Source organism: Rhinatrema bivittatum, chromosome 9, assembly GCF_901001135.1.
Source record: "Rhinatrema bivittatum chromosome 9, aRhiBiv1.1, whole genome shotgun sequence".
NCBI classification, from domain to species: domain Eukaryota; kingdom Metazoa; phylum Chordata; class Amphibia; order Gymnophiona; family Rhinatrematidae; genus Rhinatrema; species Rhinatrema bivittatum.
Genome location: NC_042623.1, coordinates 40312048 through 40337321, shown reverse-complemented (window position 1 = coordinate 40337321; position 25274 = coordinate 40312048). Strand labels below are relative to the sequence as shown.

Below are 25274 nucleotides of genomic sequence, written 5' to 3'. Positions count from 1 at the left end.
TGCACAACTAACGTTTTCATTATATCTGGTTCTTATGTTCTTCTGAAAAGGGGTGTGTGTGGAACATTGCTGACAACGCTTGAGGTATTGGATTTTGTGGCATGCAAAGGGCTAATGCGAACAGAAATAAATGGGCAGACTGACTGGGTCAATTGGTCTTTTTCTGCTGGTAATAGCTTAGAAGATGACAACAGAAAAAGACCAACTAGCCTATTCAGTCTTCCCAGTTATTCCTGTTTGCACTGCAAAGATACATCCTAGCTGCCAGCCTGAAAGTTTGACTGCTTGTAAGATACTACCATTTACCCAAGTTGTTTTTTGTTTGCAGCTTTGTTTCTGTGTCATTTGGGTAGATCATACAAAATCTCTTAATCCAACCACTACCCTTCTCTTGTTCTGCCCCCAAGTCTTATAACAATCCAAAGAACTACCAAAACTAATGTTGCTTTTGTCCAAACATATGCCCTCCTAGAACCCTGTAGTCTTGTCTTATAAGAAATGCCATACAGGTCAGACCAAAGGTCCATCAAGTCCAGTGGCCAATCCAAGTCACACATGTTCTGCAGGATATCAAAGAATAGATCCAGGCCTTGATCATAACCAGAGATGAGCAGTGTTACATAGCTTAATAGTGGTTTATGGACTTTTCCGCTAGGAATTGTCTAAACCCTCTTTGAACCCAGTTATGCTAACTGCTTTCACCACATCCTCTGGCAACAAATTCCTCTGAGGGGCATGAAGGGTGGGCTGTTTACAATACTTTAGCTTCTTAAGCCTGCTCCTGTCACCTGTGTAGACCAGGATAACAGATGAGGACCATTAGACCCATCAGGTCTGCCAGGCTTCAATTCTGGTGCAATGCCACAGACCCAGTTGATCTCTGGCTTTCTTCTTACAACTTTGCCACTAAGAATCCTCTATGCTTATCCCAGGTTTGTAAAATTCCATTACCATTTTTGACTCCACAACTTTCACTGGAAGTCCATGCTTTTGGTGAAGAATTATTTTCTGATGTTACTCCTTTCATTGCTTGCCTCACTGGAACTTCATGCTGTCTTCTTATTCTAGAGCAGGGGTGCTCAAGCTAGTCCTCTGCTTTCCCCTGAGCCAGTTGGGTTTTCAGGTTAACCCTAATGAATATGCATGAAAAAATTCACATACATAGGTAGTGCATGCAAATATGCATATTCATTCAGAGAGATCTTGAAAAATTGGCTGGCGGGGGGCCCCAAGGTCTGATTTGAGCACCTCTGTTCTAGAGCATTCTTTCTTCTGGAAACCTGATTTTATCTTTTTGAGGTATTTGAATGTCTCTATCATATCCCTTCTGTCTTTCCTCTCCTCTAGGGCACACCGTGGATTTCTGTACCACAAGGGCATGACTCTGTGCACGGATTATTAAATGTCAAGTATTCAGCCCCTCCTTGAGATTTCGATGATCACCTTTCATTATATTTATTTATTTTATTTATTTAACATTTTTTATATACTGACAGCCGTTTGCACATCGTATCGGTGTACATTTAACTCAGAACTAACAGGTGGAGCCTTTACATGGAACAGAAACTAAAATTAAAAAGCTAAACAGGTATTACAACAGATAAAGTAATCAAATTAATAATAGAGAAATAATGTACAATATATTTACAATGGAGACGAGAGTGATATGGACAAGTGGCTTTCATATATCAAGTGGAGGGAGTATTGGGAAAGTAGGCTTGTTGAAAAAGCAAAGTTTTTAGTTTCTTTTTGAATTTTGGGGTGGATGTTTCTGTGCAGAGATCTGGAGGGAGGGAGTTCCAGAGAGTGGGGGCGGCGAGGGAGAAGGCTCTATTCATTGTATATTTTAGCTTGTAGGGTTTGTTAGAGGGGGAGCGGAGTGTTCCTTGGAGGGCAGGACGTGTGGATCTAGTGGAGGAGCGGGGGGGGGGGGGGGGGGGCTGAGCCAATTGAAGTTTTCATTAGTGATACTTTTGTGAATGAGGGATAGAGTTTTGAACAGGATACGTGATTGGACTGGTAGCCAGTGGAGTTCAATGAGTGTAGGAGTGATGTGATCTCTTTTTCTAGTGTTAGTAAGGGTACGTGCAGCAGCGTTCTGTAAGAGCTGTAAAGGTTTGGTGTGGTTGGAGGGGAGGCCAAGGAGGAGAGCATTACAGCAATCGATTTTGGACAAAATGATAGATTATATCTGCTCCATCAAGACTGTCCACTCTCTTGATGTTGGTTTCTTTCAGAAAATGGCAAACCTTTTCTTCTAATCCCTTCACAATATCCATTGTAAAGATATTGAGCAGAACTGGCCCCGGGTTCTTAAGCTTCCCATTAATCCTTCCTCTCTTCTCAGTGAATTCTGTTTACTGCCACCCTTCATTGTCTATCCAGTTCACCAACATGTTGCCCACCCCCAGGCTGTTCACATTATTTATGAGCCTTCTTTGCGGGACAGTTTCAAAATCCAGGTACACCACATCCAGCACACCCTTTTGATCCAAATCTCTACTTACTCAATCAAAAAAACTGGTTACATTTATTTGACACAATCTCCCTTTGATAAAAGCCATGCTGCCTCAGATCCTGCAATTTGCTGTATTTTAGGTACTTCACTATATATCATCTGCCTTGTCACTAATTTTGCTGCCCCCAAGATTTGGACTCTGGCCTGTAGTTTCCAGCTTCCTCTGTGTTACCACTTTCATGAAGAGGGACAACACCCCACCCTTTTTCAGTCTCTCACAGTTCTCTCACAGTTCTCCCAACATTTTTTTGTTTCATACCAAACCTAGCACAGGGTTCATTCACTTCATTGTGGCCCACTAACCACTTCCCCATCATCACTTTCTCTTCTCTCTCTGCATTTCATTGGCATCATCATTACCTTCCCTTTCCTCCCACCCCTTGGTACCATCACATTTCTCTTCCCTTCTCTTTCTTCCCCCCCCCCCCCCCCCCGAATCCTCATCACCTTCTTTCTCCATCTGTTTTCCTCTCCCCCAGCATTATCATCACCTTTCCTTTCCCTCTACTCCTGTACCCCCACTCCCTGGCATCATCACTTTCTCTCTCCTGCCATCATCATGCCTTCCATCTTCCTCACCCCCTGTCATCACGTTTTTTTCTCTTTCCCTTCATCCCCTGGCATCACCTTCCCACAATCTTAATCCCTGGCATCACCATCTTCTTCCCTTTCCCTCCCCATTCCCGTGAAGCATCCTCACCTTCCCTTCACTCTCCCCCACACCCAGTGGCATATTCAGCTTCCCTTTCCTCACCCCAATCCTTGTACAGAAGAAGCCTGTGAGCAGGCTTACCAAGTATTGCTTCTTCCTCCTTTACCAGCTTCCCTCTGCAGTGTGAACTGCATGGGGTGAGACTACAGTTGCAGAGGGGAAAGCAAGAGCAGCTGCCGATATACGTGCTGTTCTCCAACACCCCCTGCTGGCAGGAGAACATCCTGCAGGCCAGGAGGGAAACAGGAAATGAGATTGCAGCCACTGCAAACAGAGCAGCGTTTCCCCAATCGATCTCCAAATACCTATTGAAGAGATCTTTCAGCGGACCTGCCAGAATCTTTGATCTTGCAGCTTGTGCAAAATGCTACTGCCTGCGTTTTGACTGGGCTATCAAAAAGAGAACATGTTTCTCCAGTGTTGAGAGATCTCCACTGGCTTATGATTAGATGAAGGGCAAGGTTTAGACTGTTGACCATTGTCTTCAAGCTGCTAAAGAGTGACTACCCTTGTGTTTTGAGAGAGGCGATAGAGTTCTTTAATGTTCAATGAAATCAGAGGTGACGCTGCAGTTGCCCAGCCCCTTGGCCAACCAGTATAAGTGGGTACAAACTAGGTTATAAATTTTCTCCTCTAGTGGCAATTGAATGGAATAAATTGCCAGCATGGGTTCGTGAGCAGGCAGATTTAAAAATGTTTAGAAAACTTATTAAAAAGATGTTTTTTGAAGAAGCTTTTAACTTATAGGCTGTGGTTTTTATTGTAGCTTTTATTGTTTTAGGTTAAGGACATGTTATACTTGTAAGTTTATATTTTTGAATCTTTATGGGTGTAATATTTTTGTAACCTGCACTGGACATATATTGTGAAGTTGCGGGATAGAAGAAATTTCAAATACATAAATAATATCCTAGGGATATTATTTATGTATTTGAAACTGCTTTCATGAATGGTGTGGTATATACCCCTGCCAACAAGTGGTGGTCCTCCTTCAGTCCTTCTTCAGTGACAGAGCGGTAGCTAAGGCCATAGGGCTGCTGGGTTGCATAGAGAGGCAAATAACCAGGAAAAAGGAGGTGGCAATGCCACTGTACAGGTTCTTGGTGAGGCCTTACTTGGAATACTGCGTTCAGTTCTCGAGACCTCATCTCAAGAAAGGATAAAGACAGGATGGAAGAAGTCTAGAGAGAGGCAACCATGATGGTCTGGAGCCTGTACAGAAAGCAACATGAGATGAGACTAAAGGACTTTAATATGTATACCATGGAGGAGAGAAGAAACAGGAGAGATACGATACAGACTTTCAAATACCTGAAAGGATGCACAAAAATCAATCATTTTATGATGGAAAGAAAGCTGTAAAATTAGGGATTGCGATATAAAACTCCAAGGGGAAAGACTCGGGAACAATATCGGGGAAATATTGCTTCATGGAAAGAATGACAGCTACACACGGATTCCCTCCTGGAAGAGGTGGTGAAGAATAGTAATGGAATTCAAAAGGGCATGGGACAAACACAGAGAATCCCTGCTAGCTAGATAATAGAAATGAAAAAATGAGGTAACATTTTTTTTTCTATTATACCCAGTGTTTACATTTTTACTTGCGGGTAGACTGCACGGAGCGGTAGCTACTGCTACCCTTAACAGAAGGCTTGGTAAACTGCATGGAGCGGCAGCTACTGCTAACTTGGAAAACTTGCTGGGCAGACTAGATGGACCGTTTTGGACTTTACTGACCTGAACAAAAGTATGTAGCGTTCTGCATTTTCCTGTTGCCCTCCACATAATTTTCGTTTTCTCCCGTATTCTAGTCCCACCTTTGCACATCCTCCTTTTACTGACGGAGCTGAAAAAAAGTTGTTTCCTCGTTTTACTGCCCTAGCCATCCTTTCTTTCGCTTTCACAGTTCCGTTTTCCCTGCTTCTTTCAGCGTTACCAGATATTTTCCCCTAAGCTTTTCTTTTTGAGATCCTTTATACTTTTTTGAATGCTGATCTTTTTGTCCATACTTTTTCAGCCCCCTCTTTGGGAAAAACCATACCGTTTTCTTTTTTTTTCTCTGACATTTACTTTCCTAACTTACCCCATCATTCATCAAAACAAAGTTAACAACGTATGCGTTATCAAAAAGGGGCATGTGTATGGAAATTTACCGCTTCGCATAGGTATTATCACATAGTGCGGTAAACTTAGCGCGCACTGCGATAATCCCTATTTTTCACATCCTGGAGAGAGAGAGTGACTATGAATGTCTACAAGGCCCTCATAGTAGGGAAGTATTTATATCTCTATAGGAGGGCCCCTGATAGGTCGAGGTGGGGTGTTGGTAGTTTAAGGTTTAGGGACCAGTTTCGCATGTAGAGTGAGACGTACGAACAGCACAGTACACCTTGGTGAAGATTTGACATCATTAGGAGTGAGGAAAGTCTCACAAAGATGAAATTTTGTTCTATGTTCTCTTAATCTAGCTTGATGGACTTTATAACATGGTACCCTTCAAGCTAGGGTAAGAGAACAGTGGTATAAATAGGTAACTATTTTATGAGAGACTCTCGTCCACAATGCGATAAAAGCCTGTCCGGGCAATTCTCAGCTTCTGATGTGAAAATATTGCGGGCACGATAAATTTGACGCATGTTGCGGTAAAATAGCTATGCAATGCAGTACCTGGAAAATTACCCTAATCATGCCTCTCTTTTTATCGCGGGTGCTATTCTCGCAAAATGATGAATTCAGGCCTAAGTTTGTACCTGGAGGCAATGGAGAGTAAAGTGACTTGCCCACGGTCACAAGGAGTGGCAGTGGGGATTTAAGCCCTGGTTTTCCTGGTTTGCAGTCTAGTGGTTAGGGCAGTGGGCTACGAACCAGGGTTCAAATCCCACTCCTGCTCCTTGTGACCTTGGGTAAGTCATTCATCAGTCTTTTCCCATAGACACAGAATGGGAGAAAAGCTTTAGTGAATCAAGCCCTAAGATTGGGAGCCCTCTGGGATTACAGAAATACCTACAGTACCTGAAGGTAACCTGCTTTGAAGTACTGAACAGTGGAATATAAAATCAAATAATTTATTTTTTTAATTTATGGATGCTGCTAAGGATATATCCCAGTTGCCAGTTGTAGAAGCTGGACTGCTTCTAGGATATCACTTCTGATCGAAATTTGGTTTTGTCTCCTTTTTTTTTTGGTTTTCTACAGTCCTGGATAGATGAGCATAAAAGTTCCCATAAGCAGACCCTCCCACTCCTCAAGTCTTACTGGCCTTGCCACGGGACTGGACTCTTGCCAATCTTTCAGCATCAACCCAGTTGGTTTCCGTGGGTTGTAGTTTGGCAGCGCCCACCCGTGGCCTGAGGTTTCACTAACTTGTGCTTCCTTTGTCCTTCCTTTGTTTCCTCTTATCCCCTTGCCTCAGCTTTAGAGAAAGTGAAGATTGGGGTTATTTGTAATATTTCAAACTCTTAGCTTTGTACCTGTCGTTGTCTCTCATAGCTTTCCCATGCATGCTTGGATTCTGTCAAGGTTTAGGTTTCAACAGTTTTTGAGCACCTGAACGCCCCCAGTACATATTTTCTCCTGTTTCCTCTCCATCTTCTTTCCTGCTACTTCCCACCCCATGACCTGTTATCCTTGAATTTCCTTCTCTATGGAAAATCTCATCTTCTGCCACCTTGAATAGAAACCTGTCAAATATTTGGATGTTTCCCCTTTTTCCTGCAGTGAGTGTGTTCTGAGTGCAACCTCTCATTTTAGTAGCCTCTGTTTTTGTATGAAGGGGGGGTCTCCAGAACTGAGCACAGTACTCAAGCTTAAGTCATGCTGTTGATTTATCAAAAGGGCCTTTCTACTTCCTTTTCCCTGTTAATGATGGCTCTTTTTATGCAGCTGAGCATACTGTAACCTTTCCCAGTTGCTGCATCATATCGGCCGACTGCCTGAGGATCTCAAGATGCTTGCTCCTTGATCTTTTCCTATTTGATAAGTTTCCCCATTCTTGTTCTTTTAAGTGATATGCGGCTAATGGGTTTTTGTGTCCCAAATGCATGAACTTACCTGTTTTCAGCATTGCAGCTCGTTTTCTAAAACTCTTGACCGGTTTTTATTTTTTCACATCCCCTTTCATTGTTTTAAGCTTTTGTTTATAAAGTAGAGAAACGAAGGCCTTATATGGGGGGAGATCTTGAATTTGTTTCAGCAGACAAGCCATTGAAGGGATTGAGGTGCCATACGGGATTTCGCAGTTGGGAGTGTTGAATGTGGTGGTTAAGACTGTGTGTGTGTGTGTGTGTGTGTGTGTTGTTGTTTGTTTGTTTTTTGGTTTTTTTTTGTGGAGGATTTACTTTCTTTTGGGTCCGACGATGAATGTTAGCCTGAGCTTAGCCACCATTTCTCACAGTTACCAGGTTTTTCATGCACCACACTGTTGTGCGTGTTAAAACCTATTCGTGCAGGGGCAGCTGAATGAGTCTGTGCCAAGCGGCAGAGCTGATGTCCGTTTCTCAAGGCCAGTCAGTCCCACATAATGTACCCCCTGTGGGAGTACATCCTTTAAACTTGTTTCACCCCTTCCGGCATGCCTACCCTGTTGCATAGGTTTCTGTCATCTGCAAGGAAGTATCTTGTTCTCTTAGGTTCCTCAGCAAAAATGCTAATAAAGATAGTGAAAAGACCCTGTTCTAATACAGAGCCCCCAGGGTGCCCCAGTGGTTACTCTGCCTTCATCAGATTAGACTTCCTCGACCACTGTCTTGAGTGCTGGGACTCAACCAGCTTCTTATCCTGTTTCCCAATTTGTTGTCCTCCTAGAGTAGACTGTCCAGTTTGTTTACCGGTCTTCCACGCCGAACAGTGTCAGAAACCTTATCGAAGTCCAGATAGGCAGTGTCTACTGCTCTGGTCGTCACCTCATTAAAGTATTGCCTTTTATTTCTACTTTATTCAGTTGGACTAACATGGCAACTGCACTGCTTACTCTTGAGATAAAATAGTAGGTATCTTGTGGGTGATTTCATTTACAATAATGAGTAGTTCTTGAATCGGAGCAAATGTTAAGTCTTCTTGAAGTGAATGGTTTGCTCTGACTTCTGTTGGCCAGTGCCATACAACGAGGAGACAGATTTTTCTTGTAGGTGTATAGATCTTTGAGCAAACTGATACTATGTAGGTTGTGATAACATTCGTTTTTATCTTGGTGCAATAAAAAGTGATGTGCATGACCTTTTCCAACCGTATAGGACCTTGCATCAGCTGTGACGTTTCAAGAAGGGAACCAGCATGGTTCAAAATGCCCATGTACTACATCGTCTTTTGATTATCATTGTAGATCAAGGATTTTTTTGCAGGGTTCATTCTAGAAACATTCATGAAAGGGCTAGTCATTACCTTCTCTTAGCTGTGACACATTTAGGCCTTAGCTTTGCTAAATGACTTGATCCAGGGGTATTATGTGGTGCCTAAAAAGCGCTTTTTGGATATGTGAAGCTGATTAGAGTTTGACCGTTTCTCCTGATAAATAAGAAATCAAGGCAAAAAATTCATTTTTCTGCTTGCGTTTTTCCCATTGATAGGTTTTTCTTTTAATCATGATTTCTTTCTTCCTGTATGTTACTACAACAGCGCTATCAGCAGTGTCTGTGCCAGCAAGCAGCTATCAAGGTTGTGAAAGATCTTTTTGTTCTATAGCTTAGCGATTAGTTAATGTCACTTCTTGCCTGGGCAAACAAAAAAAAATTGTTTTTCTTTTAACATTTGTTCCAGGTACAGAGAAAAAGTGTAAAAGTCCCTGATGACTGCAGGTGTATTATTTGGGATTAGGTTGAGAGGAAGGAGAAGGCTGGGGAATTTTTTGCCATTAATAGTGCTGTGTTTGGTGCAAAGATTAGATCGCCAGTGATTTGGACTAGGTCCATAAGGTATAATTACAGCCTTGCACTGCAGCCATGTTGTATATGGGAGTTGGGTGGCTGAGCGTGGGCATGGAAAGCGTGAGGCAGCTTACTATGCCCAGGCCTCAGGGTCAGAGTAAGTGTGGCACGGATTGAACAGATCATCGTTTGAAAGCTGTAATGAAGGCATTGTTTTCCTTTTGTAGGCCTATTTGAAGTGAATAAAATCTAGCCTAATTCTAAAGTTAAATCGAGATTGCCTTGGGAAAAGGTTACTGATTTAAAGGAATGCTATTAATATTTTTTAAATGAATATAGGTTATATCTTGTTGATTTGACTTGGATTTTTTTCTCTTTTTAATTGTCATATTTCTGATTTCCTAATTACTGCAGCAAAAGTGCCTCTGGAGCTGTTTCCTGTGTTTCCCCCTGTGAATTTTCATGTTCGATTTCTGTTGCAAAGCTTTTGTGGGTAAAAGCAATAACAGTGTTTGTGCTCAGTGCCCTTGCCGGTTCTGCCTATGGATTCTAACACTTTTTTTTTTCCCTGTGGCTGGGAAAATGCACTGTGAAATGATTGCTTCTGCCAGACTCCCTGTGAATTGCCCCGATTAGAAATGAAGATGTGCTCCAACACGGATGAACGTTGCACTGCTTGGAGAGGTGCAGCTTGACCGGTATGTGATCACCGAAGGAGAGAAACGGGGCAAAATGGCTGCGAGTATGCTGGTCCTGAGGTTTAGGAATGCAGTAACTTTAAAAAAAAACCCAAAAACTGCCAGCAGGAAAATAAAACCAATTCCTTGCTATTTGCAACTCTAAAGCGTTATGAGATGTATTCTTCCTTTTAATTCTAGCCTCAAGATGGTGAACCATGCTGTATGTATGTTTGTGTCTGATATAGAGAGGGTCATTCATTTTTCTTCTCTCTGTGACATCGTTGTCATGCCTAGTGGTCATGTCTAGAGGATGTCATGAACCAACTAGGCAGTAAGACTAGACTAGAAGGTGATGGTTTCCCATTCGCTTGCTGCTGTGGAGGCATGCTAAGAACTGGCTTTCAAAGTCATGCATTTTAGACCCCTGTTTTTTGTCACTTGGTGACTAGGAAAGATATTGGCAGTTTTGCTTTGGAGCATCACCTGATCCAGGTGTACTGTGTTCCTCGGGATGCTAAAATATTCTTGAAAATTTGTGGGTGATAGGCAATCACAGTGTTTTGTTTATATATATATATATATTTGTTTGGTTTTTTTTTGTTTGAAGCTGAGGCAAAAATATGGTTTTCCTGGTTAAAAACTTATTTTTTTGCTAGTCTTGTTTTGTCTATAGCTCAGATTTCTTTTTTTCTTTTTGCTCTTTTTTGTATTTTAGCTCTTTTTTTTCATTTTTGAATATTTTTTGGCCTATTTATTTGTTTTAGTTTTTTTTTTTATTTTTATTACTATATTGCTTGCTTTATTTTGTATTCACTTTTCTTCCCCCTCTAGCTTCTTTCTCCCTCCAGTTTCTCTTCTGTCTCTGAGTCCTGTCCTTTTGGGGGGGGGGGGCGGGGGGCAAATGGTGTCTGTAGCAGATGAATTTGCACTTTCCGTTTCCATGTCAGCTTATATATTGCCTTCCTTTCCAGTATGAGAGCCAAAGTCATTTACAATTAAAAACATTAAATATATAACAGTATAACAATATATTAATTTATATAATAAAATAATACATCAGTATCACTTAACAACTAAACGTAACAATAATTAAAAATCCCTAATATCTATACACACACACACACACATGCTCTCTATACACACAAGCTCAAGCTCTCAATCTGTCTCACATGTTCTCCCTCAAACACACAAGTTCTCACTCTTACATTCTCTCCTAGATATATAAGCTGTCATTCTCACATGCTCTCTTACATGCACAATTTTGCTCTCACTCTTTCTCTCTCTCTCAGGCTGTATATTCTCTCATACACATGCACCCCCTCAGCCTCCAATTCTCTCTCTCGCACACACTCATGCACAACTGGCCTTCCAATTCTCTCTCTCGCACACACTCATGCACAACTGGCCTTCCAATTTTCTCTCTCGCACACACTCATGCACAACTGGCCTCCCATTTTCTCTCTCTCGCACACACTCACGCACAACTAGCCTCCCATTTTCTCTCTCTTGCGCACACTCACGCACAACTGGCCTCCCATTTTCTCTCTCTCGCACACACGCACACCCGGCCTCCATTTTCTCTCTCTCGCACACACGCACACCCGGCCTCCATTTTCTCTCTCTCTCTCTCTCTCGCACACACACTCTCAAGCACACCCGGACTCCCATTCTCTGCAGTGTTGATAGGATCTGCACCAGGTCTTTTCCTCCTTCAGCCGCCGCGGTGAGGAGATTGCTGCGGCCATTCTTAGGCCTCTTCTAGTGTCAGATGACCCTGATTGGGTGGGCTACGGTCAACCCAAGCTCCCCCATGACTACACCACTTATTCCAGGTGAGGCCTCACCACAGGAGCATTTATTTCCTCCTTTATTTTGCTGATTATGTGTGTCTACGCATGTCAGCATTTTTCTGGCTCTGGCCACCGCCTTGTCACACTCTTGCTATGTTGAGTCCATGAGACACTATTACCCCCATGTCTCTCTCCTGGTCGGTGCACATCAGCTTCACCCACCATTTCACATGCAACTCCTTTGTATTTTTACATCTCAAATGCATGACTTTGCAATTTTTTTGCATTGAACTGCCAAGCACTTGACCATCCCTCACTATTTCTTAGATCACTGATTTTGGCTCGGGTTTTTGTCATCGGCCAAAAACCCGAGCCTTTTCCTTCTAACCCTTCCGCGATATTGCTCACAAAAAAATATTGAGTAGAGCTGGCTCCAATACCAATCCCGGAGGTACTTCACTAATCACTGCTCTCTCTCTGTTTACTGACACCCTAAATTATCTGGCACTCCACCAGTTTCTAATCCAGTTTGCTACCTTGGGAACCAACCCCAAGGCTGCTCAGTTTATTCCTGAGCCTCCTCCTCTGTGGGACAGGACCAGAAGCTTTTGCTGAAGTCTAAATAAATCACACCCCCAGCACCTGTCCTTGATCCAATTCCTTAAATCTGCCATTAACTGGGTCCTCTGGTGTGCTTGCTGCTTGCTATGTTGCAGCATAGCATTCATTTCTAAACTACCCCCCCCCCCCCTCCACTGGCGGGCTTCAGTACCTCTGGGCTCATTTGAGTAACAGGTCACCCTCCTTGGCTCTTTTCCCTTAGAGTTGCTCACGGGTGCTTTGCGTTATGTGTGCTCTTTTTTTTTTTTTTTTTTTCTGAGCGCGCTTCTTTGCAGCTCTTTTGTACCTTCCTTTTCACAGAGACTGCTTGCCATGTCTTGTGAATGGTAACAGAAATGTTTCTAGCATCTATTGAGGCCGTGTGTCAGCTCTTCACTTGATTTTCTTCCTGCTGTAGACCCATTTTCTGTGGCTGAACAACCACATCAGGGCTATCAGAGCCTCGGCTCTTCTTTAAAAAAAAAAAAAAAATTTTTATTTGGCATGTTTTATATACCAGTTTTCAAAAAGTCGCTCAGGGCAGGCTACAACATAAAAAAAATCCACTGCAGGCGGTATACAAATAAAACAAACAACTAAAAACCTGATCTCCAAATCTTAAAACAGAAGCCAGAGTTCCAGCCTCAGCCAGGATCCGCTTTAACAGAACACAGCAACTAGGGAAATGGAAATGTCTTAAAAAAAAACAAACCAAAAAAAAAATCCTTGTCTCAAAGCTTCTGGAAATTTATTACAGAAAGTGGGTCCAATTCCTGAAATTTTGTTTTTCCTGCCGGAAACCATTCCAATTTTTATTTTTTTGTAGAAATTGAATTTAAGAATATAAGAACATAAAAAATTGCCATACTGGTTCAGATTGATGGTCTATCAAGCCCAGCATCCTGTTTCCAACTGTGGCCAGTCCAGGTCACAAATAGCTGGCAGGATCCCAAACAGTAGGTAGATTCCATGCTGTTGGTTAATAGTTTATGGACTTCTTCATGAACTAACCAAGCTATTCTAATTGCCTTTAGCACATCCTCGGGCAATGAATTCCAGAACTTAATTTACATTGAATGAAAAATAATTTTCTTCTATTTGTTTTAGAAGTGCTACTTACTAACTTCAAGGAATGCCCTCTAGTCCTTATATTATCCAAAAGAGTAAATAACTGATTCACATTTACCATTTCTATTCCAGTCATGATTTTTTTTAAATCTCTCTCATATCCCCCTCAGCTCCAAGTTAATGAGTCCCTAACCTCTTTAGCCTTTTCTCACATACGGGCCGATACAGTAAAGTCCGCGGGAGAGTGGGCGAACAGGCCACTCTCCTGTGCACGCGATTCAATATTCAAATTAGGCCCAGTGGTGTAAAAAGGCGCTAGGGACATTAGCGCGTCCCTAGCGCCTCTTTTTGGACAGGAGCAGCGGCTGTCAGCGGGCCGACTTAAAATTATTTTTTTTTTACTTTTTTTAACTTTCGGGACCTCCAACTTAATATCGCCATGATATTAAGTCGGAGGGTGCACAGAAAAGCAGTCTTTACTGCTTTTCTGTGCACTTTCCCGGTGCCCGGAGAAATTAGCGCTTATCTTTGGGTAGGCGCTAATTTCTGAAAGTAAAATGTGCGGCTTGGCTGCACATTTTCCTTTCTGAATCGCGCGGGAATACCTAATACGGCCATCAACATGCATTTGCATGTTGCGGACACTGTTAGGTTCGGGGGGTGGGGGTTGGATGCGCGTTTTCGACCCCCTTACTGAATAAGGAGTAACACGCGTCCAATCAAGGGTTAACAGTGCGCTCCGGCCTGATAGGGAGGCCATTTCATCCCCTCTGTCATTTTGGTCACCCTTCTCTGTCCTTTTCCAGTTGAACTATATCTGTTTTGAGACATGGTGACCAGAATTGCACACAATTTAGGTGCAGTCTCGCTATGGAGTGACAGAGGTATTTTTACCTTCTCTGTTTTATTCTGTATTCCTTTCCTAATAATTCCTAAAAGTCTGTTTGCTGTTTTGACCACTTTTGCACACTGAGCCAAGGATTTCAAAGTATTGTCCACGATGAAGCCCAGATCCTTTTTCTGGATGGAGTGGAGTAGTAGCCTAGTGGTCAGAGCAATGGGCCCTGAACCAGGGAAGCCAGGGTTCCAGGGATTATTAAAAGGCAAATTACCTCTTCCTCTAGCAAAAATAAATGTGGTGTTGAGGGGGAATATGAGAGGTCCTGAACAGGTAAATGTGAATCGGTTATTTACTCTTTCGGATAATAGGACTAGGGTGCACTCCATGAAGTTAGCATGTGGCAATTTAAAACTAATTGGAGAAAGTTCTTTTTTACTCAATGCACAATTAAACTCTGGAATTTGTTGCCAGAGGTTGTGGTTAGTGCAGTTAGTGTAGCTGGGTTTGAAAAAGGTTTGGATAAGTTCTTGGAGGAGAAGTCCATTACCTGCTATTAATCAAGTTGACTTAGAAAATAGCCACTGCTATTACTAGCATCAGTAGCATGGGATATACTTAGTTTTTGGGTACTTGCCAAGTACTTGTAGCCTGGATTGGCCACTATTGGAAACAGGATGCTGGGCTTGATGGAGCCTTGGTCTGTCCCAGTATGGCAATTTCTTATGTTCTTAACTACTAATATGGGATATAGCATTGTGTAATTACAGTTTCCCCATGTGCATCAATTTGTACTTATCCACATTAAATTGTATCTGCTATTTCAATGCCCAGTCTCCAAATGTCACAAGGTGGTTCTGCAATTTCTTACGATCCACTTGTGACTTAACAATTCGGAATAATTTTGTATCATCTGTAGATTTGATCACCTCACTCATTGAACCCTTTCCCCAATAATTTATAAATATATTAAAAAGCACCTGTCTCAGTACAGATCCTTGAGGCACTCCATTGTTTACCTTCTCCACTGAGAAACTGACCATTTAATCCTACTCTGTTTCCTGTCTTTTAACCCGTTTGAAGTCCACAATAGGACATTTCCTATCCCATGACTTTTATTTTTCTCAGGAGTATCTCATTGGAGACTTTGTTAAATGCCTAGTGAAAATCCAAATACACTTTATCCATCGGCTCATCATTATCTACATAAGAATATAAAAAGTTGCTGTCCTGGGTCAGACTAAGGGTCCATCAAGCCCAAGTATCATGTTTCCAACAGTGGCCAATCCAGGCCATAAGAACCTGGCAAGTACCCAAACATTAAATAAATACCATCCTACTAATGCAGGTAATAAGCAGTGGCTATTCCCCAAGTCAAATTGATTAATAGCAGTTTATGGACTTCTCCTCCAGGAACTTGTCCAAACCTTTTTTTAAACCCAGCTATGGACCTTTGCCCCAGATCTAGCAATGCCCCTGACTAAAACACCTTGGGCTCTTCAGGAATTTTTTCCCACTGGAGGAAGTGTAGCATTAAGTTGTCATTAAGCCCTGGTATCTACTGTGCTGCCAGCTTCCAGCTATACCCAGAGAGGGGCTACATAATTCTGTTGGAGCATCTCAAAATTCTTGTTTTCAGTTTACATTTGCTTGTCAGCAGCAACGTTTCTGGTGCATTACCAACTTAAACAGTCACCCTATGCCCCTGTGCATCATCAGAGAATAGTACAATCATTAAACAAACCATATCAAAAAGGGAAATAATAAAATGGTCCTGTTCAAAAGTTTGCATATCCTTAGTTCTTAATATCATGTATTGCCTCCTTTTTGCATCAGTGACAGTGATAGTTGTGAATGAGGCCCTTTATTTTCTCATGTGGTAAAGCTGCCTATTCCTGTTGGCAAAAAGCCTCCAGATCCTGTAAATTCTTGGGTTGTCTAGCATGAACTGCATGTTTGAGCTCTCCCCAGAGTGACTCAGTGATGAGGTCAGGAGACTGTAATGGCCACTCCAGAGCTTTTACTTTATTCTGCTGCAGCCAGCTTGGCCTTATGTTTCAGATCATTGTCATGTTGGAAAGTCCCAGTGCAGCTTCCTGACTGAATGCAAATTTTCCTCCAATATTTTCTAATATTCTGCATTCATCCTGCCATCAATTTTGATAAAACATCCTATGCCGCTGTAGCTCATAAACAACCCCCCCCCCCCCCCCAAAAAAAAATAGCAGAGATCCATCTCCATGCTTCACGGTAGGGATGGTGCTGACTCCTCCTCAAACATTGTACTTATTTATGGTTGTGACCATTAAGTTCGATTTTGGTCTCATCACTCCAAATTATTTTGTCCCTAAAGTTTTGCGGCTTCTCTAGGTGCTGTTTGGAGTATTGTAAGCAGGCTTTTTCCCACAAACAGGCAGGCTGAATCAGCCATGCTGTCTGGGACTTCCCTCTGGGGCAGCTGAGGCGGAGCTTTCCAAAGACAACAGAGCTTTGCTCTGAGTGCAGCCGTGCGTCCTTTCCCGTGTGGCTCCATCTTTCTCCTCAGTCTTTTCTTTCTGCATTGCAGGCTGCATGCGGAGCTTTTTCTCCTCAAGAAATTGGCCTTGATGGGATGGACACCATTTGAAATGCCTCCCAGACCGCCTGGCTTTAAATTATAAATTATAGGGGGTAATCGACCTTGCATACCACACGCGAAGTCTTGCCTCAGGGAGGCACATCTTCATCTCAGCAAAAGGACAGTAGTCTATAGTGTAGTCCCAGCAGCCCAACCCATGCAACGTTCTCCACAACCGGACATTTCCCTGGAGTATTCGCTGCCTACTTTGCCAGGCTCGTCGACAGGATACCCATCCGACCTGCCAGAAGAACAGCCGGAGCCTGCCTCCCCGCCAGAGGACCTCTTATTCAAAATTTGTGGAGAAGGTGGGCACTCACCTTAATATTGAAACCAGGAAGGTGCCCGACCTATGGGCTGAAGTAATGGGGATCCTGAAGATCTTTGAGGCACCGGCTGAGCTGACCGCATTACCATCACATGCGTTGTTGGACTCTGTCATGACAAAAACTTGGGAATGCCCCTTTTTGAGTCAAGTGACCTCACGGAAAACAGACCTCAAGTTTCGAATTTGTCAGTCTGATTTCAGCATGGTCCAACTTCCACATGCCTCAATGTTTTTTGAGTCAGCCATGAAAAGAACCAAAAAGTCCCAACTCCATTCCAATACCCCTCTGTGCCGTGATTGCAAATATCTCTATTTCAGCAAGTGAGCATTCCAGGCAGGTATGCTAAACGCAAAAATACGGCACCACCAGTTCTACATAACACAATATCTATACGAGTGCCTGCAATTGTTGAAACTACACCTGGCAGTGAGGTCTCCGGACGAAGTCCTTTCGCAGCAGTTCCACGACCTTGAGGAGTGGCTGAGACACTTATTGAGGATGATATATGAGGCCTTTGAAACGTCTGCCCAGACTACACTGCTGGAGCCATAGCGGCTCGGAGGAAGGCATGGCTCCGAGCCAGCGCATCCAGGAGGATGTTCCTGAAAAATTGGCTGACCACCCCTGTCTCCCTGACAACTTGTTCAGCGACAAGTTGTGGGAAATGGTGGCTCAGTTGAAGGAGCAAAATATAGCAGTCCTGTCACCTGTGTCACCCACTGACCAGCAGTCCTCGAGCAAGAAATACTATCCAGGATTTAGGAAGACCTACTACCAGCGATCTCTTGGGCGGCAATCACTTTTGATCGTTGGGTGTTGAATATCATCAGAAAAGGGTACTCTGAACTTCAGGAGCATTCCAGTTCTTCGCAACCTGGTGCAACCTCATTAGCTCACTGTGGAGAACCAACGCTTGCTACAGGCGGACGTCAGCTGAAACAAGGATTCTATTCTCAATACTTCCTCATCCCCAAGAAATCAGGGGGGTTCCGCCCAATCCTGGACCTATGGGCTCTCAACAAATGCATATTGAGGAAAATTTCAAGATGACATCTCTTAAATCCATTCTTCCCTTTCTATAACCCAGCGATTGGATATGTGTTCGCTGAACCTCAAAACGCATACTCAAACATCCCATTGCATCGCTCATCTTGGCGCTACCTGTGTTTCCAAGTCGACGAGCGCCATTATCAATACAAGGCTCTATCCTTTGGCCTCTCGTCTGCTCCGAGAGTTTTCAAGAAATGTTTGGTAGTAGGGCCCACCTTAGATGACGGGGAATCCAACTGTTTCTCTACCTGGATGACTGGTTGATAGTGGCACCACAACTGGATAATCTGCAGTGCGGCTTGGAAACAACGATTCACTGCCTGGAAGGCCTCTGATTCGTTATCAGCTAATGTCCTGCCTCCAACCTTCATGAAACCTGTAGTTCATTGGGGCCCACGTGAATACCATACTGGGAAGGGAGGACAAGGCCCAGACATTGCGCACCCTGGCCATTCAACTGCAGGACAGTCTTCATACTTAGGCCCGCTGGATCTCGCCCATGCTGGGACATATGGCAGTAGCTATTTACGAAGTTCCGTGTACTCGCCTGCACATTCGACACCTATAGTGAGGGCTGAAGGTGCAATGGACTCAGTTCTCACAACCACTGAACAGATGAGTGCGCCTGTCTCAAGCCATGAATGCGGAGTTAGACTGGTTGCTCCTCACAGTTCTTACTGTTGGAATGCTGTTTCACCCCCTAGCTTATCAAATAATCCTCACACAGACGCCTCAAACAAAGGGTGGGGGCCTACCTGGATCATGTTCGAACGCAGGGGCTTTGGTCCAGCTGGGAGAGAAGTCAGCAGATAAACCTAGAAATCAGAGCAATTGGTAATGCCATACATACGTTCAAGAGATTCCTGCGGGGCCGATCCGTCATGATCCACATGGACATTCAGGTTGCAGTGTACTGTAGGAACAAAGGAGGGTCAGGTTCCTGGAGGTTATGCAGGGAAGCGGGAGGCATCCTAGAGTGGGGCGGAGGAGCACGCTTGCTTACTGTAAACGGTGTTTTCTCTTTATGGTAGGATGAATTAGTCATGCTGACCTGCCCAGTTAAGGCTTCACTGATAGGCTTTGAAATAGACTGAGGAGAAAGATAGAGCCGGGCGGGAAAGGACTTGCAACAGCACTCAGAGCAAAGCTCTGTTATTTTTGGAAAGTTCCGCCTCAGCTGCCTCGGAGGGATGTCCCAGACAGCATGACTAATTCATCCTGCTGTCTACAGAAAACACAACTTATGGTAAGCAAACTTGCTTGTTTTGTGGCATTGGTGCAGCAATGGCTTTTTTTCTGGCAACTTTACCATGCAGCCCATTTTTGTTCAAGTATTTCCTTATTGTGCATGCTGAAACACCTGCAGCACTTTGTTTCAGAGAAGCTTGTATTTCAGTAGAAGTTGCTTGTGTGGTGGTTTTTTTTTTTTTTTTTGCATTGACAAATTTTCCTGGCAGGTGTCTGAAATCTTTCTTGGTCTGGCTTGGTATTAACCGAACCCATAATTTTCCACTTCTGGCTCAGTTTGAACAGTACTGATTTGGCATTTTCAAATCTCTGGATATCTTTTCTTATCCTTTTCCTGATTTATAAAGTTGAACTACTTTTGCTTGCAGATCCTTTGACAGTTCTTTTGCTTTCCCAGTGATTCAGTAATCACCAAAATTAGTGAAGCCCTGAATGAAATGCACAAGGGTTTCTCAAGAGCTAAGAAACTCATTGATTATTTATACACAGACACTAATTACAATTAAGCAAGGCACATGTGTGGATATCTACCCTTCATTGCCATCTCAACCTGTGTGTCAACTTGAGTGTATATTTATCAGCCCAAACATTCAAGGGTATGCAAACTTTCGAACAGGGACATTTTATTATTTCCTTTATTGCTTTGATTTAATGATTGTGTGCTTTTCTGTGATACATAAAATAGTTTAATTTGAAACACAGTAAAAATAAGATGTGTTTTGTCTGATCATTTGTTTTCTTAAAATGCTACACATCTTACAAATTCTGCCAGGGGAGCTGATCCTTCATGACAGGTTCCTCCTCTTCCTCTGTTCTAAAATTAGGAAGAGAGACTGGTGGAGGCTTTCACTGCTTTCCTAACTTTTCTTTAGGCCGTATGAATCCTTTCCATGACTGCACTGCCTGCCCCGTGGAGGATGGTATGCCACACAACATTCTCGTAAATGTAGGTGTGCCTTTAGGATTGAAAAGATTGTGAAACACTGTCTTTAAAGGACCGTATCCAGAGATCTGGCCCGATCCACCTTAAATTCAAGACAGCAGGGAATCCTGGGCTGGGTGGAGATCCCAGAGAGAGTGTATGACTAAGCCAGACCCAGGGGAGAGAAGGAAGCCTAGAGAATGAACACACTAATAAACTGTAAGTTGTAATACTACCTTTGTGGTGTTGAACTGCAGAGAATAGCAGCAATGCTTTTCTTTCCTTTTTGTCACTAATAAAGGAGTTTATGTAAAGATTACAGTACCACAGAGAGGACGAGAGAAAACTGTCATGCCAGTAAAGGTATCTGAATCTGAAAGAGCTAGAGGTTCTATGGGGCAGGCCTGTGGAGGGGGGGGGGTTTAATGAGGTGGCAGTGGTATTAGGGGGGGAGAGCACCCTGGAGAAGCTTTGTTTCTTGCTGCAGAGGTGAGTAACTGGAGACCTGCCGCTGGATCTTTTGATCTCTCCTCCGCTCTGATCTTCGTCTTCCTCATTTCATGCTTTCCCCTTTCTCTTGGGCCTTTCTCTCCCAGTTCAGATGCAAATGAAACTTGAACACAGGCATGCTGTGCACCTTCATTACACTCTGCTGCAGAAATTCCATAAAATGAAGGCGCACACAGGTTTAAGCTGAATGTGCACACACATTGAGACTGCTCGTGCAGATCGGTTAGCACATGCCAGCTTTTCTGGCTGTTAGAGGAGTAGTAACGTCCTACACCCTAAGTTCAGTTTTGACCTATAGTAGTATTGAAAGAAATGCTCAAGCTTTAGAACTGTTCTCATTTGTTATGTGGCAGTCATGTTTTGAGGACTGAACTTTGGAGCATACTACTTTTTTTTTTTCTTTTTTTAAGGGCGTCAGTTAATTTTCCCTTAGCCGCCCTCTCTCTGTCTTCTGTTCATTATTTTTTTTTTTTTCTGCTCAGGCAGGGGCTTTGAAACAGAGCGCTGTGCTGTGGGTATTTATTTTTTCGGATTCCTAATGTTTACTTTCATTTTCTGCAGCATGATGGCAAACTGAAGCAGGTCTGTTTCATTTCATGTGAAGGAAGTTCTGCTCTTAGCCAGTCCTGTTTTCTGGCTCCTTTTAGCTTGGGTGTTTGTGATTTCCTGAGGGCTAATAATTTCTGAGGAGAATCTGTTTAAGTACTGCACTGCCCTAGTTACGCAGCTGCAGTGTGTGTGGTGTCTGGGAACCGATATTCAGTAAAGGTTTACTTCCACAGGCACCAACGAAGGGCTGTGGGGACAGGAGGAGGCCTTTTCTAAAATTGGGCCCTTTATGGATTATGAGCATTTTGCTAAGATTAATTTGGCACTTTTGAGTTTTTCTGATCCACTTCACCGGAACTGTAGCAAACCAAGGGTTCTACTACTAAGCATTTTTTTTCCCATGGGAGAAAACCTTTAGCACACAAGGCCTTGAATTTGTTGAAAAGAGCAAGAAACCGTTTCAGCAGATGGTTGTAGCTAAAATACCCAGTGCTGGAATAACTTTTTTATTCAGTAAGAGTGGTTAGAGCAGTGGGCTGAAAACCAGGAAGGCCAGAGTTCAGATCTCACTTTTCCCACAGACCCTCCTCCCTTCAGGGTACAGAGCTAGGGGCTGATGTAATAAGCCCGGCATTAAGACTGCACGCTGAAATTCAGCCTGCAGTTTCTTAACACAAGTGCTATTAAAAAAAAAAACAAAAAAAAACAAACAAAAAACTTCCAATGCAGTAAGCAAACGATATGCTAATGCATCAGGAGCTAAAAATGGGTGTCCAAACCAGCGTTTAAAATGTGCATTCAGCACAGGCGGATCCCACATTTGAACTCCAGTGATGGGGGAAGTCTCTCAGACGAGATTTATGTGCAGAAAACATGCTTTGTGTGTGTGTGTGAAGCAGGTTTTCTGCATATAAATCCTGACTACAGGTCCCTGCTCCAGAACGCCTGCCTGCTGCTGCTGCCCATGAATAACACCCTGGTGCCAGAAACTTTACGGGACCTCTGACCAGGAGTAGAATTTCCAGCATTAAGAAAACGAGAGCTAAGCCTGCATTGGAGAGGTACTAGCTAATGCCTTCATTAGCATGGGATTTTCATGTGTGGGTACTACGCAGCACGCAGAGTTTTTTTTTTTTTTTTGTTCTTAAAACTCCTTGCAGCATTGGGAGTGTGTGCACAGCTATGGATTAAAAATGCTCTGCTGAGGGCACTGTATTACATCGGGCCCTTGGATTGTATGCTCCATAGGGCAGGGAATAACTCGCCTTGACCTTTGAAAAGGCGAGTAATTTAAATCCAAATCCAATTTGGATGTCCAATCCAGTCCCACTGTTGGCTTTTATAGAAAGCTGAAATTACATATAAGCTGTGGGTGAAATGGCTGGCACAGTTGATGGTTAGGTCGGGGGACAACAACGAATGGGTTTTGTTTGGGAGAAGGAATAATTTACTTAGTTACAGCTGGGTAAACTAAGGCACAGCTTGGTTACTGATGTCATCTTGGGAAGGTGACTGAGAGGCAGAACTGGCTTTGAAACTTGGAAGGGTTTCTTCTTGCTAATCCCCAGCTCTATTAGATTACACTTCCTTCCCCAGCTTAGAAATTGGACAAGTTTCTGATTCACCTGCTTTATTAAGACCCTTTGCAGGAGAGGCATTTTCAGTGGCTTTAAGCAGAAGCCAAGGGTCTCCGGTTAAAAGTAATATTTTTTACTTCTGTACTGCGGAAAGAGTAGAATCTTGAGGATCCAGTTTGCCCGGAGTCTTGATTTTGGATTCCCATGGCTGTGTCGTGCACAGAAAACCCCCAAATGGAAGTCACGCTGTCAGATTCTGGTTTTTATGTGCACACTGCTCCTTGACCTGGCCAGTGTTCGGGTCTTGAACTTTTCCACATGTTGAGCAGAGAAGGTTTTGGATATGGTCATAACATAATTTTCACTTATTTTTTTCTCAATGCTATGTGATGTATTTGGGAAAATAGAACACAAAGTCTGTTTATTTTATTTATTTAATTTATTTATTTAAAACATTTATAGCCTTTCCTTCCTACGTTCGGGGCGGGTTACAGTATCACATTCACAGATTTTTTTTAAAACGAGAGAGTCACACAATAAAAATTGCATAGCAGCAAGCGGTCAAGCAATCATACACCTGAATTTAGACGTTAAAAGCGAGTTTAAATATAAAGTCTTTAAAAAAAAAAAACCCTAGGATCTTTTATGTTTCTCAGTTCATTTGGTAACAAATTCCAAAAGGTTAGACCTGCTATTGAAGTGCTCTTTCCCTAGTTTCGTCCAGATGCGCAGTTTTAGGGGAGGGGATATCCAGAATATTCTGATTTGCTGATGGGAGGGATCTCGCCGGGGAATGTATTTTCAGGATGGCGTTTATCCGTGGTGATTGAACAATTTATATATAAAAGAATGTATGATTGTGGCAAGTTTATAGTGAATTCTGAATGCTGTTGGTAACCAGGGGAGTTGGGGTAAATGTGCTCACGAACCGGTGTGTCTGGTCAGTAAGCGAGCTGCAGAATTTTGGATAATCTGTAATGGGCGGAGAGTATATTTACTGCAATTCTTTATTCATTGCCTTGCCTAATCTATACTAGAGAATAGCAATGTCTGTAAAGCTGTATGGAAATCAGTGAGATCCAGAAATGGCACTCAGAATTTATCAGTTTGATGCATTCTCTAGGTTTGCAGAATTAATCCTGGATGATTTCACATCTATTATTTGTAAGTCCAAGTCAAAATACTCAGTGGCATGTAAAGTTTTCCAGTGCTGTACTACTGAAGTGCAGAATTTGGGGTAAATTCACAATAATATTGTAGATGTTGGGCTTCTTTGCCATGTACCTCTGAGTGATGGAAAATGGTAGTAGCAGCAGCTCTACCATAAAACATACCTTTTTTTCTCTCATGGGGCTTATTGATGTCTATTAAGTAGTGGGCTTAGTGGCAAGTCTTTTAAAACATTGATATTTTCATATCTGTCTAGCAGTTGTAGAACCCAAAAGCCATGACCCAGTCTCTCAAGCCCCCAGTAGTTTTGCTGTCTCTTTCATATTCCTCGACTCTGTTGCTGTGCTTCACTTTACCAGATGGTGGCGGCAGCAGTAGCAACTCTCCGCTGGACCAGTGATGGAAGACACCTCTTCCCTTTTGTCCATGTGGGCTGCTGCCTCTTCCTGCTTTTGGCTTGCATGGGACGATGATGCCAGGTCCTCCCTTGACTTGGCCCTCTGAGTCTACAGCTGCCTCTGACACCTGTCAATGTTCAAAGAGCCGCATTTATGCTTTCAGCGAGCCCACATCATTGTCAAAAACACTGGGTGTCCAGACGAAATTCCTAAGCCTGATAGTCACCTGTTTTAGCTGCTCTTTTGGCACATAGCTTAGGAAAGCACCTGATAAGATGTTGCTGAGTCTGAGGCTTGCTTGGAAGAAGAGAATTCTTGAAACTCTGCCTGCCCTAAATTACAATTTGTTCTGGCAGGTGCTCGAGTCAGAACATATGAAACATTTAATATTAGACTAAATGCTAGTTTTGCAAAAAATTATAGTACAAGTTAGCTAAACCATTCTTTTGGAAATGTTCATTGCTTTTAGTAAGTGCTTATACTTTTTATCTTGAACATAATTGCAAATGCTTCCTGACATCCATCAATTTATAACTTCAGTCTAGTTTTGAGTTGTCAGACAACTCTGTATCTGTTGTAGTGTTTCTGAAATAGGAGGTTCCATCTTCTCATGTGGAAAACTTAACACATTTAAATCTCTTTCCATAAGATTAGATTCAAGGGAAAGTTTTACTGGGAAACGGACAAAAAGGAGACAAAGAATATTTCCAGACTCTTCCTACTGAATGGTATTTCATTGACCAGCTAGAAATGGCTACAATTTGGGCAGAGAACGGCAGCCAGAATCTTGATGGGGGCCAAAGCATTGGCCTATCATATACAGACTGCACTGGC

At 42.9% G+C, this 25274-nt stretch overlaps 1 protein-coding gene across 3 annotated transcripts in view; it reads left to right on the top strand.

Annotated features, from left to right (window-relative positions):
• RSBN1L (round spermatid basic protein 1 like) overlaps positions 1 to 25274 on the top strand; it is a 124069-nt gene that overhangs the window by 1372 nt on the left and 97423 nt on the right. The window lies entirely within an intron of this gene.